Genomic DNA, 13333 nt, shown 5'->3' on the forward strand with positions numbered 1-13333 from the left:
GAGCTCAGTTTCTTCTATGAAAAACATCTGTCCTAATGTGCCTTATAATGAGGCTAAAGGTTTTCTCATTTTGGAGTGTTTTGTTTTGTTTTTACTTAGTGCTCAGAAATGGAGAATTGTTCTGACAAGAAGGAAATGAATAAAATATGGCTGTCATATCCAAAATAAAGAAACAGAAAACCAAATACCAAGTTCAAGTCACTAGAAAGAAGACTCTTCTTAGAGTACAATCCTAAGGATAATATGGACTTATATAAAGAGGTAGAAAAAAAAAATGGAAAGACCCCTGTTGAAAGCTGAATGGGGCAGTAGAAAGCAGTCTCCCTTTGGAGAGTCCACAAGCTCTAAGGTGCTATGGGGCTGTCATGCAGATGAGCACCTTGATTTTCAATCCGTGATTCTCCTATGGGGTATAGTGTTACTAGGTATCCAATAGCTCAAGAATTAACATTTATTGCTAAGTGAAGATGAGCTTTCTACTGTGGGGAAAGAAGAATTGTTCACCTTTTATGGGAACATTATTTGTTAAAAAAACCTTGAGCCCATTAGAACTTGCCATAGGAATTGTTACTGAATGAACTATAGGAATTAATGGCCCTCTAAATAGTCAAAAATCTCATCCCTTTACTGAGTAATATAATATGAAGCAATGATAAATGCCAGTGGACTGAAGATCATATTATACAGACTACTAAGTTTTGTTGGCATGATGAAACGTTATGAATTACTTTAGTAATAGAAGCCCAGGTGACATATGGTATATCACATATTTTTAACTGTTCCACATTTTAATTTTAGGCAAAAGTTCATACAGTGCCAGTTTCTTCATTTTTTTTTCCCTTGAAAACAGACCCTTTCTCAGTAACTGAAGAATGCCAATTTAAAGATGTCAATAATATGTTAATTGGCATTCTTTATAAAATATCTCAATTTAACCAAACTGTAATATATATTAAACAGACAAAATAATATAGGGCTGTGAGTATGGTTGTTCCAGAAATATAAATATACAAAGTGTTGAAAGTGTTAGTCACTCAGTCGTGTCTGATTGTGTGACCCCGTGGACTGGAGCCTGCCAGGCTCCACTGTTCATGGAATTCTCCTGGCAAAGATACTGAAGTGGGTTGCCATTTCCTTCTCCAGGGGATCTTCCGTCCCAGGGATCAGACTTGGGTCTCTTGCATTGCAGGCCAATGCTTTACCATTTGAGCCACCATGGAAGCCCAAATACTATACAAACACACTCATAAAAATGAACATACATGTGGATATGCCAATGAATTACATGTGTTTCCATATGATAGATGAGTGGCTATTACGTCAGTTACCATTGGATGTATAAAAAACAATTATTAAATTCAATGTGTTTTTTTAACTTTTTATTTTGTATTGGGATATAGCCGATTAACAATGTTGTAATAGTTTCAGGTGAACAGCGAAGGGATGCAGCCATACATACACATGTATCCATTCTTACCCTCAACGTTATTATTTCTTAAGATGGTATGGGTCACCTGGATGGTTTATTTGGTCTGTGTCAGCTTCTCTGATCTGTCAGGTTGACTGGAGTTTCAGCCAAGGTTGGCTGGCTTAGATCTGACACATCTGTTGTTGGCAGTGTGGTTAACCTGGGGAGTCTCAACTGTGATGGCTCATTTATGTTTCATATGATTTCTTATCCTCCAGTAAGTTGTTCTTCTTCACATAATGGTCTATGGTTCCAAAAAAGCAGCAAGAAAAGATATACTTTTCAACTTTAAAGAACATTTGAATCTGCTGCTTTTATCCATCAGTGCACTGTTATCAGAGCAAATCACATGACCACAGCTTGAGTCAGGGGATGGAGAAAGAGATTCTGATTTTTGATGGTGGAAACGTGCCAAATATGGTGATGATTATTGCAATCTGCTACAGCTGTGGACTTTGAGAGCATATTCATTTTCTGTAGATTTGTAATCCTGCTCTCCTTGCATGTGAATACAGACATACCATGGGGAAAAAAAACGTTTTTATTCCATTTGGAAAGGGATTATGCTTTATTCATCACTGTTGTTCTAGCACATGATCCAATATTTGGAGCTTGGTTGTTACTTTATGGGTATTTGTTGAAATAAACATGTAGCCAGATGAAGATATGTAAGAACATAAACTGCTTTATCTAACTATAATGAAATTATGGTAGAGTATTAAAAATTAAAAACGTGGCATGTCTCATACATTACTTGATGTTAAATTTATAACATTTACCTTACTTTTACAAGTACCAAATACACTTATGATAGTTTAGGTCATGAATCAGCAAACATGTGGCTGGCTGCCTGTTTTTGTAAAGAAGGTATTGGAAAACAGAAACGCCTATTCAGTTACATACTGTCTTTGACTGCTTTTGTGCTACAATGGAATATTTGAATTGTTGGTGACAGAAACTGCATGCCAGCAGAAAATATTCAATATCTGACCCTTTAAAAAATATTTGCTGACCATCATCAACATTTGGATATTTGAAAGGATGAATTACTATTTATGTAGCATTTTCATTATTAGTAACACTATTTCGTTATTAGCTTCCTGGGTTGGGAAGATTCCCTGAAGGTACTCCAGTATTCTTGCCTGGATTATCCCCATGGACCGAGGAGCCTGGCAGGCTGCAGTCCATGGGGTCACAAAGAGTCAGACACAATCAAGTGACTAAGAATACAGCATAGCTATACACATACAGACACACACGCACATACATTTTACATTGACGTGATCATAATTTACTAAGCATTGTGCTAAAAGCTTAATATACCTATTATAAAATCTAATATTTACAATAACCCTGTGAGTTAAGTATTTTTAAAATACCATTTTATTGCTAGCAAATAACATAGCTGAAAATCTAAATAATTTCTGTAAGTTTCTAAACTTGTGCTCTTAAACTTTATATTGATAGCTAGTATGTGAAGAATAACGATGTGGAGAACAAAATTTCTTAAATGATTTCCCCAAATGGATTCAAGACCAGTCAGATGACAGGAAGTGTGCTAGAGATTTTCATTCTGCAGAAGACATCCTTTGAATATATACCCTGAAATGGGTTTGCTGGATCATATAATAGTTCTATTTTTAATTTCTTGAGGAATCCCCATACTGCTTTACATAGTAGCCATATCAGAAAGCTGTACTTTCTCACCAACAAGGGGTCATTTTTCTCCATATTTTTGCCAGCTTTTGTTATTAATATCTCTTGTCTTTTTGTTAGTCCTAAGAGTATGAGGATGTCTGTTGTTGGGTATATGTCCAAATGGAATGAAACCATTATCTTGAAGAGATATCTGTATACCCACATGTAGAATGGTGGTTGCCATGGGATGGGGGGAAAGGGTGAGGCTGATAATTTATAACTTGTAGTTAGAAAATGAATCGGTCTGATTATCTAGTGTTTAACATAGTGACCTTGGTTGGTAGATAATACTGTACTGTATAATTGAAATTAGCTGAGAGAACTTAAGCATTTTTCACACATACATTCAAAAAATAAATAGGCGAGGTGATGGATGTGTTAATCAAACTCAAGGAGAATGCTTTTATGATGTGTTTGGATATCAAGTTATCACCATGTCCATTATCTGACAGTTTTGACGACTAGTTTCATTTGTCAATAAAACTGGGGAGGGGGGAAAGGCACCCTCTTCAACTGAGTGGGGGTTTCTAAAAGAAATACAGATGAAGTGTGATAAGAAGAAAAGAGGATAGTTATCTATAAAATCATCTTAAACCTTTCAGTCAATAGATTTAGAGGTATTACCTCCTAACAATAAACTAAAACACTATGATCAGTTGTGTTTATCTAAATATCGAGTGTCCAGCCCTCAGTATTGGCAAATATGTTCCCACAACTTTTCCTGAGTTTCTTGGCATTTTAAGTGAGGAGGGTGAATGTCTGGGAGAATTTCTTATTTTTTCAGTTCATGTGAGGATTGATTCTCCCCAAATTTTTAGTAATTTTCAATAGATACACCTATCTCAATCAGACCATGTCATTTGAAAAAATGAAAAATTTTATTCTCCTCAAAATAGATTGAAGGAGAAAAAGAGAGATAGATTAAATAGACAACCAGGAAAAATAGGGATAAACAAATAAGATAATAAGAGTGTCAAAATGACATTAAATAATCCATGAAGCCTTATAATATTCCTAAATTACTTTTATAGTTACTTAGAAATAAGTATAGGATAATTGAAAATACATGAAAGTGAGTTGTTTACAAAGACTGAATTTTCTGTTGAGCATAATTGTTTCATTAAATTGATGAAATGAAAAATTTATTTGATTTAACTGTCACTTTGAATAATAAATAATTAGATAACACATATCAACCGTGGCACACAGATCAACCATGGCACACAGAGTTGTTTGTTGGAAGAAATAAATTTTTATGTAGATATAGCAGGCAAACACATTTCTCTTCTTTGATTATAGTGCTTTTTTATATACGTCCATTGGGTCAAGCAAAGTAAAAGAATAAAAGGACCCAATATTTTAATAGGGCATGTTATTTGTTGTATTCCATTTTTATTATGTTAATTCCAGTGGCAAATTTTAAAGTATCATTTATTTAATGTTTATTAGGCACCAGGGATAAATGTTCAATGTTATAAGGGCATTAACATATTAAACTACAAAACAACTCTAAAAGGAATGCTACAATTCCTGTTTTATAGATAAGAAATAAAAGTTTAGAGAGATAAATGACATACCCTAGCTCACACAACTGTTAGAAGTAAGAAAAAAAAGAGCCCAGCTCTTGTTGAGTCCAAGTTCAGTCCATGTATTAATATATTTAAAAGAATATTGTTTTACTTTATCCCAAAATCATTCCTTGGATTTATTTTAAATGACTGGTTTTTTAACTTTAGTCATAAGCATCATCTTATTTCTCAATTGTTTTTTGTTTTGTGTTTCCCAACTAGCTCACAAGCTCAGTATCTTTTGATTCCTTATTTCCTCTGTTCCCATGAATCCCCTAATACTACCTAACCCCAGCACTACTAGCTCTGGACATATAATTGGTATTCAATTAATATTTTTTAATTAATAAAAAGAGTTGATATTGTTATATGGAGTTCAAGGCATTAAACTGACTTGCCTATGTCCACATTGTTAGTATCCAAAGTAGTATTGAAGTCCATAATCTAAACCCTATTTCTCTTTGGCTAGGCAAAGTTGAAAAGGATATTTCAGCTAGTATTAATATATATACATCTACATTTTTACTTAGTAGAGCATTTAATTTACAGTTGGCACCATTCCCTTCTTAGTGCATTTTGACTGTATTCTATTCTTCAGTGAGAATCATATTTATATAATATAGACTTTATATTCATGTTATTTCCAGATAAATGTTAATTGTGACCTCATACCCTGCTCCTATGGGTTCCAGGTGGAACCAGTGGTAAAGAACATGCTTGCCAGTACAGGAGGCAGAAGAGACATGTGTTCAATCCCTGGATCAGGAAGATCGTCTGGCAGAGGGCATGGCAACCTACTCCAGTACTCTCGCCTGGTAAATCTCCATGGTCAGAAGAGCCTGGAGATAGGGTCGCAAAGAGCTGGACACAGCTGAAGTGACTTAGCATACATGTACACATCCTGCTCTATATTCCTCCATTATTTTCATCTCTAATACATCTATCCATCTTTGCTGGCTTAACTTGCCCATCACCCCTCATACCTTGCATCGTTCACCTAACCACAAATACCACTCCAGTTCATTTCTCTCAGTCTTGTAGAATATCTTTTTTGGTAAGTTCTCGTCTTTTTTTGTTGATGGTTGTCCAGAAGTGAGTTGTGATTTGGGTCTCCCTTAATTCCAGGACCAAAAAATCTCAAATTAAAAAAAAAATAATAAACTTCTTCAAAGTCTCATGTGTGAAATCTGATTTCTCTGTTTTCCCATCATTTTCCATTTTTTTAAATCAGTATATATTAAAATTTGATTTTGTGATTTTTGTATCTGTTTTCATTGTTAGGAGTTTCTGTTTTCCCAGCAGGTTGCTCAGGGAGCACTCAGAATACGTCATACATGCAGAATACCCTGCCACACATCACACCCTTTTGGAACTGAGACTTCTTACCCCACTTCCTCCACTTTGCTAGAGAGTGATGTTGTTTATTATGTCCTGAGAGCAAAATCCCCACCTATCCTGTTGCTAACAGCTGTTTTGTGCATGGAGCAAAGTGAGGGGAATAAAATGGCAGTTATAAAATAAAGCCCTTTTCCCAATCCAGAAACAAATCACACTGATTTGATGGACCTCATGAAAGCCAAAAGAAATGCTGGAGTACTGCATTTGTTTGCTTAAGCTGAAAAAACACTTTTAAATGTAAATAATAGCATATAAGGTCTTCTCTGTATGACACAAGTCATGTATTTTATAGATCGTCTATCAAGAAGGAAAGTCTGCTTCAGGTTTACTCTCTTTTACAAGTTAGCATGTGAAGCTAGGACCATTACCAAGGTCAACAACTGAATCTGAATTTTCTCTGAAGCACTATCCTCAAAATAGTTAAATTTAAGAAAAGTAGTTTAATGGTTCAGGGTGAAAAAATTGGAAGGAGGTCAACAAAACAATGGTAGAGCTCTCTGCTCTGAAAAAGTCTTTCATAATGTGTAGTGTATAAAGAGTGCAGATAATAATATAAAACTGGAATTATCAAAGTATCAGATGATACAAATTTTCACAGTAGTTTACATTTGGCTCTAGAGAGCTTGTTTATTTATGTTGCATGCTTCTGTGTACAGTCTGTCAGGTTGACGCCTGATCCCATGCCCTCTGCCACTTTATCAAATGACATATTAGCACTACTCGATTGATTCTATACTTAAGTCATACTCATTAATATCTTGTGTCAATGCTCAATTAGAAAGTTACCTTAAAGTTATTTTCTTAATAGTGTTAACAGTATAATACACTTTCATCTATTACATTATCAAGCTTAAACTTTAGCTACCATTTTGGGGAAATTGATAAAATAGAAAATAGAATTAATCTAATTAATGTGATATTCTAGGATGATTCCAACTATAAAATATAAAGAGACTTATTTTGAATATCTTACTAGGTACTTTCTTCTACCCTTATGTCATTTAATACAAGGGTCCAAATATCAGTGACACTATCAATGGCTGTGTACTGATTCATTTCCTTGAAATATTCGTAAGCACTCACAGAGCTGAATTATTCTAGTGCTCCAGCACATGTTAGTATTTTTCTCTTGACAAATTAAGTTAACAAACAATAAAGAAATTATTGTTGCTCAGGCATTTCATATCTAACTAAAAATAGAGATACATTTGGTAGGCTAACAGCATTTATTAAACTGAATTAGGTATGATGAGGTCATTCAGCAATGATTTTAACAATATTCATAAAAAATAAAGCAACTAGAATTTCAGAGGGTTGCTATGTACCAGATAATATGATGTTTTATAAACATTATTTCTAACCCTCTCAACCTCCCTCCCCTCAGTTTAGAATGATTATCCTCATCAGCTACTTTTTAGCTAGTAGTAAGCCTGGTGGCTCAGAGGTTAAAGTGTCTGCCTGGAATGTGGGAGACCCGGGTTTGATCCCTGGGTTGGGAAGATCCCCTGGAGAAGGAAATGGCAACCCACTCCAGTACTCTTGCTGGAGCAGTACTCTTGCCTGGAGAATCCCATGGAGGGAGGAGCCTGGTAGGCTACAGTCCATGCGGTCGCAAAGAGTCGGACACGACTGAGCGACTTTACTTTACTAAGGACTGAAAAGTAAAGAAATGGATTGTCTTGACCAAAGTTACACAGCTAACTTATGTAGCTACTATTTTCAAACCCATTCTTTCCAAATCCCAATTCCTTACCACTATAAACATACACAGAGGATCTGCTATAAGCAAGAGAGTTGTAGGTACTTCCAGGAATCAAATATCTCCTCAAATATTTACAAGGTAGGAGAATTAATAGGTAAAACCAAAATGCTGTATTCCAGAAAAGAATGTGATACTATTCAAAAGTGAAATATATCAGATGGATCTGGTGTTGAAAAGAAACGTAAGGAGTTTTCCTTATTCTTAGAAAAACTCTTGGGAAAGCATGGCTCTAGGACTGCTCTCCCCAGGCCATGAGTGTGGCTAAAGATGGGTGTGGACTGATTCTGTTGCTGCAGAAAGTGTATTCAACATGTACTACTTCAAAAGTCACTTCCTGGGTCTCTCAACATTTGTGATTGCTCATCTAGCATCTGTTAACCATCAAAACTGTCACACACAAAAAGTCATAGATGATGTTCAGGTAGCTCAGTAGAACGCACACACTGAGTAACAATAAATGCATGGAAATGATCTGGCAATAATTAATACTCCAGAATATCACTTATTTTTATATGTCTTTTTTCCCCTGCTTATTCTTAATCTCTAAGAAGAACCTAATAAATTGATGCTGTTAAGGGGAGAAGTTGAGTTTCAGAACCTCTCCCATTACAAAAACTGTTCTGTTTTTCTAAACTGTTAGTTTTCTAAACTGGGATTTTGTGTAAGTGTTTATGTTGAAACGAAATGTGAATTGCATACTAAGATTACTTTTCCAGGGTGCGAGTGTTAAAAAGTTTTCCATTTGGGCTCTTTATAAGTTCTCCTCAACTAATAATCACTAGAAGTAGATGACAACGATTAGTTCACAATGATTGCTTCCCAGGATCTCAGTGAATCAACAGAGTAATGCCTGACAACAATTTTCTGTCCTTCGGGGCCTCTATTGTCATCATCCCGAGCCACCTGCTGGGTGTGATCTGTCATCACTATACACTGCTTTTTGTTGGACCCATTTCCAGAAGTCTGTTTCTTATAAATCCCCTTGGAGACAGGCAGTCCTTCAAAGTAAAGTATATCAGATTTGGAGATTTTTTCCAAAAGTCTCAGGGAACTAAGGCAAAGCTCATTCTGACATCAAGGTATATGCACTCTTAATTGAATTTCTGTCCCAACAGACCAGCCTTCTTATTGATATAAATTAAAATCACAGAATCAAAGCTACTGACAACCCCAAAATGATTTATTATTCTTTGATAAATTAAGCTTTTGATAGATGCATATTCTATAGGAAAAAAGAAAACCATTCTATTTTCCCCATCAATACCTTTATTGATATCATTTAAATTTAAAATAAATTTAAATTTATTCTATTTATTTTATTTAAATTATTACTATACTAATAATTTTAAATATAGTTCCTTGTAATTAAATATAAATTTAAGTTATATTTAATTTAAATAATATGTATAATTTAAATTTAAAATATAATTCCTTATATATGTGGAAATAAAAGGGTAGGTTTCTGAAAATAGTTTAATAAATAGCCTTTTTTTGTTTCTTTGTACATACACCAGCAGTATAATATAAAGGAATTATTTTTCTTTCTTTAGAGCAAAAAACTAAAAGTGTCTTATATCTTGTTTATAACATAGGATAAAAGATTGGAAGAATTTCTTGAAAACTCAGGCCTGTGTAGAATACATTATTCCAAACAGGTAGACAAATAAACACAGGTTCTATTAGATGAAAACACAAAGTAGTAAGACTCGGTAGGGGATTTTTATCATCAGGCTAAGTACTAGTCACAATAAGATAGAACTATAGGTATGAGGGTTCCTTTGGCCTTCTTCACAGGCAGAAATGAGTGACTCTGTGGAAATCATCTCTGTGGCCTCTTGGGCATTGTCTCACAGATGGCAAAGGAATAGAATTCAGTCCTGAAATTGTGGAGTTTATTCAGTTCAGTTCAGTCCCTCAGTCGTGTCCAACTCTTTGTGACCCCATGAATTGCAGCACGCCAGGCCTCCCTGTCCTTCCCATCTCCCGGAGTTCACTCAGACTCACGTCCATTGAGTCGGTGATGCCATCCAGCCATCTCATCCTCGGTCGTCCCCTTCTCCTCCTGCCCCCAATCCCTCCCAGCATCAGAGTCTTTTCCAATGAGTCAACTCTTCGCATGAGGTGGCCAAAGTACTGGAGTTTCAGCTTTAGCATCATTCCTTCCAAAGAAATCCCAGGGTTGATCTCCTTCCGACAAATCAGTACCAGCAGTTTGAGCTTCTCAAGGTAGTTTCCATGTCCATGAAGCTATGTTGTAGAACCCTAATATAGATCCTAATATAGATGGGTCTTGATATCTAGTGAGTGATATTCCACCCTAGTCAGCAAAGACTCAGAAATCATCAGCATTTTTCTCAGGTGATCCTATACCATCTAACAGGATATGAGTCCTCTTGCGGAAAACTATTTAGTTCTTTCTGGGCTTGCTGTGGCCAAGATGGTAGAGTAGGAAGCCTGAGCTCATCCACCCATGAGCACACCAGAAATACAAATATTTCCCTGGTGACTCAGATGGTAAAAAATCTGTCTGCAAGGCAGGAGACCTGGGTTCAGACCCTAGGTCAAGAGGATGCCCTGGAGAAGTGAGTACCTACCCACCCCAGTATTCTTGCCTGGAGAATTCCATGGACAGAGGAGCCCAGTGAACTATAGTCCATGGGGTCGCAAAGAGTCAGATATGGCTAGTGACTTTCACTTTCACAGAGCAACTATTGATGAGAATGACTGAAGACTAGCAAAAAAGATTTTTCACAACCAAAATTATAAAGAAGGAATGACAGTGAGATGCAGAAAAATCTTTTGACAAAATTCAACATCAATTCATGATACAACTGTCAACAAAGTGGGTGCAGAGGGACCACACCTCAACATAATAAAGGCCACATATGACAGACTTACAGTCAACATCATATTCAATGGTGAAAAGCTAAAAATATTTCCTATAAGATCATCCACAAGACAAGATTTCCCACTTCTGCCAGTGGTGTTCTACATAGCATTGGAAGTCCTAACCACAGAACTCAGACAAGAAAAAGAAAAAAAGTAAGTCAAATTGGAAAGGAAGATGAAAACTTACTGTGTATAGACGATATACATATAAAACTCTAAGGATTATACACACACAAATACAATACTGTAAAGCAATTATATTTCATTTTTAAATAAATTTAAAAAATATAAACCTACTTAAAAATTAAAAATAATCAGATAAATAAATTTTAAAATATTTACAATGTCAACTGTTGGTAAGAATATAGAGCCACCTGAAAAAGTAAAGAACTAAAGAACCTCTTGATGAAAGTGAAAGAGGAGAGTGAAAAAGCTGGCTTAAAACTCAACATTCAGAAAACTAACATCATGGCATCTGGTCCCATCACTTCATGGTAAATACATGTGGAAACAATGGAAACAGTAACATACTTTATTTTCTTGGGCTCCAAAATCACTGAATATGGTGACCGCAGTCATGAAATTAAGACACTTGCTCCTTTGAAACAAGCTATGACCAACCTAGACAGCATATTCAAAAGCAGAGACAATACTTTAGTAACAAAGATCCATCTGGTCAAAACTATGGTTTTTCCAGTAGTTATGTATGGATGTGAGAGTTGGACTACAAAGAAAGCTGAGCACTGAAGAATTGATGCTTTTGAACTGTGGTGTTGGAGAAGACTCTTGAGAGTCCCTTGGACTGCAAGGAGGTCAAACCAGTCAATCCTAAATCAGTCCTGAATATTCATTGGAAGGACTGATGCTGAGGCTGAAACTCCAATACTTTGGCCACCTGATGCGATGAACTAACTCCTTGGAAAAGACCATGATGCTGGGAAAGGCCTTCGGCAGGAGAAGAAGGGGACAACAGGGGACAGGATGGTTGGATGGCATCACTGACTTGATGGACATGAGTTTGAACAAGCTCTGGGAGTTGGTGATGGACAGGGAAGCCTGGTGTGCTGCAGTCCATGGAGCTGCAGAGTCTGACACGACAGAGTGACTAAACTGAACTGACTAACAGAAATAGATAATACAAGCCACCTGCAACTGGTGTGGGTTGCCACGCCCTCCTTCAGGGAATCTTCCCAACCCAGGGATGGAAACTAGGTTTCCTGCATTGCATGCAGATTCTTTACCATCTGAGTCACCAGAGAAGACTGCATACCTATGATAAAGTCAATTTAACAGTAGGCATGGTAAGAGATTAGAAGTAATAACTAATATTAAAGTAGAGCAGTTATAAAAATATAGTTATAAAAATTATATAAATGTGGTCTCTATCAAAATCTCTTACAAATTCAAATCCATTTCTATCTTAATCAAGCAGTTATCACTCACTGTGGCCATAACTTTGTCAATTTGAGGTGCATCCACAAAACTGGCATGAATTTCTTTTTGCTTTACAGTTTGGTCAGGAAATTTGTTATTACCATAGATTTTAGGAAACTCAGCATATATATTTTTTCTTTCCTTATTAAGGTAACATATTTCACCTTTTCACTTAAACAGAGCACTTTATGACTTCTTTGATTTATCCAAATTGTCAGCATCACTACTCTTGAGCTTTGGGCCATAGTTTAGTAAAATAAGGGTTACATGAAGACCAACACTTCCACAGCAAGACAGTTGATCTAAAAACCAAGAGGGTGAACTAACTAATGGGTGAGATATGCTAAGTAAAGGGATGATTCATGTCACAGGCCGGAGGAAGCAGCATGGCATGAGACTTCATCACACTACTCAGAATGGACGACTATTTCAAACATATGAATTGTTTAGCTCTAGAATTTCCGATTTAATGTTTTGTCACCTAGATTGATCACAGGTAACTGAAATCTTGAAAATCAAAACCATGGATAAAGGGGGACTACTACAGTTCAGTTCAGTTCAGTTGCTCAGTCTTGTCCGACTCTTTGCAACCCCATGGATCGCAGCACGTCAGTCCTCCCTGTCCATCACCAATTCCCAGAATTCACTCAGACTCACGCCCATCGAGTCCGTGATGCCATCCAGCCATCTCATTCTCTGTTGTCCCCTCTCCTCCTGCCCCCAATCCCTCCCAGCATCAGAGTCTTTTCTAATGAGTCAACTCTTCGCTTGAGGTGGCCAAAGTACTGGAGTTTCAGCTTTAGCATCATTCCTTCCAAAGAACACCCAGGACTGATCTCCTTTAGAATGGACTGGTTGGATCTCCTTGCAGTCCAAGGGACTCCCAAGAGTCTTCTCCAACACCACAGTTCAAAAGCATCAATTCTTCAGTGCTCAGCTTTCTTCACAATCCAACTCTCAAATCCATACAGTTACATAAAAAGTATTTCTGCAAAGGAAATTACAAATTCTAGTGGAGCAAAAGCAAAGACAAATAAGTGGAATTGAAAACCATGCTCATATGTAATATCATTTCCCTCCAATTGATCTATGGATACAGTTAAAGACAGATCAGTA

The sequence above is a fragment of the Oryx dammah genome, unplaced genomic scaffold (assembly GCF_014754425.2).
Source record: "Oryx dammah isolate SB20612 unplaced genomic scaffold, SCBI_Odam_1.1 HiC_scaffold_25, whole genome shotgun sequence".
Classification (NCBI taxonomy): domain Eukaryota; kingdom Metazoa; phylum Chordata; class Mammalia; order Artiodactyla; family Bovidae; genus Oryx; species Oryx dammah.